A 1,848-nucleotide genomic window follows, 5' to 3' on the forward strand; every position below is an offset into this window, starting at 1 on the left:
AAAAGTGTTATAATGTCTAACCAGACTCCTTGTAATAAATTTATGGATATGATTTTTTAAAAAAGATTTTATTTTTATTATTTTTATGTTATGTGTATGTGTGTATTGCCTGCATGTAGATAAGTGCACCCATGCCGTGCAATGCCCGCGGAGGACAGAAGAGGCTGTTGGATCCCCTGGAACTGGAGTTACAGACAGTTGTTAGCTGCAATGTGGGTGCTGGGATTCGAACCCGGGTCTTCTGCAAGAACAGTATTCTTAACCGCTGAGCTATCTCTTCAGCCCCCTTTTTTATTTTTAAAATGTGTGTGTGTAGGTGTGTGCCATGGTGCCTGTGTGGCAATCTGAGGACAACTTGTGGGACTCAGTGCTCCCCTTCCCCTAGGTGGGTCCTGAGGATCAAACTCAGGTCCTCAAGCTTGTTACCTTTATCTGCTCAACTGCCTTGTTACCTGTAATCCCAGCACTCAGGTGGTAGAGTCAGGAGGATTAGAAGTTCAGGGTACTCCTTGATTACATATGAGTTCCAGGCCATCCTGGATGATGCAAGACCCTAGCTCAAGTCGGGGAAAAGCCAGCAAGATGATTTGGTGAGTGAAGACATAAAGATATCTGCTACCAACCCTACAGCCTAAATTTGTTCCCCAGGAACCACATGGTGGAAGGAGAGAACAAACTCTTGCAGATTGTTCCATGACCTCTATGTGTGCCATGGCACACAAGCCCATACAGTGCCCCCCCGAATATTTTTTATTATATTTTATTATTTTTATTTTATGTGTATGTGTGTATTGCCTGCATGTAGGTAAGTGCACCCGTGCCATGCAATTCCTGTGGAGGACAGAAGACACTGTTGGATCCCCTGGAACTGGAGTTATGGACAGTTGTTAGCTGCCATGTGGGTGCTAGGATTCAAACCCAGGTCTCCTGCAAGAACAGTCAGTGTTCTTAGCTGCTGAGCCATCTCTTCAGCCCCCTGAATTTTTTTTTTTTTTGGTCTTTTTCTTTTTTTTGAGACAGGATCTCCCTGTAGCCCCAGCTGGCCTGGAACTTACTATATAGACCAGGCTGGCCTTGAACTCACAGAGATCTGCCTGCCTCAGCCTCCCAAGTGCTGGGACTAAAAGCGTGGGCCACCACACCTGGCCCAACGAATATTTTTTTAAATGTGACAAGAGGCCATGGTAATCCATGCCTGTGATCCCAGCCTAAACTATTCACTGTCCATCTGATTTTTAAAAAATTATTTTATTTGTTATTTTTATTTTATGTGTATGAGTGTATTGCCTGCATGTATGTGAGTGCACCCATGCCATGCAATGCCACGGAGGTCAGAAGAGGGCTTCAGATTCTGTTCGTAGCTGCCATGTGGGTGCTGGGAATCGAACCCAGGTCCTCTGCAAGAACAGTCAGTGCTCTTAACCGCTGAGCTATCTCTTCAGTCCCCTGATTTTTTTTTTTTTTTTTTTTTTAAATTTGGTTTTTTTTTTTTTTTTTTTTGAGACAGGGTCTCCCTGTAGCCCCAGCTGTCCTGGAACTTGCTATGTAGACAGGTCTTGAACTCACAGAGATCCGCCTGCCTCAGCCTTCTGAGTGCTTGCTGGGATTAAAGGTGCACCACCATGCCCGGCTGTTGATTCTTTATTATTATTATTATTATTTTTTTTTATTTTGTATGTGTATGAGTGTTTTGCCTGCATTTAAGTGCAGCATGGGGCATTTTGCAGTGCCCGTGGAGGCTGGAAGAGGGCATCGAATCCCCTGGAACTGGAGTTAAGGACAGCTGTTATCTGCCATGTGGGTGCTGGGAACTGAACCTGGGTCCTCTGTAAGAGCTGCCAATGCTCT

Source organism: Nannospalax galili, unplaced genomic scaffold (genome assembly GCF_000622305.1).
Source record: "Nannospalax galili isolate Female #2095 unplaced genomic scaffold, S.galili_v1.0 scaffold1200, whole genome shotgun sequence".
Taxonomy (NCBI): Eukaryota; Metazoa; Chordata; class Mammalia; order Rodentia; family Spalacidae; genus Nannospalax; species Nannospalax galili.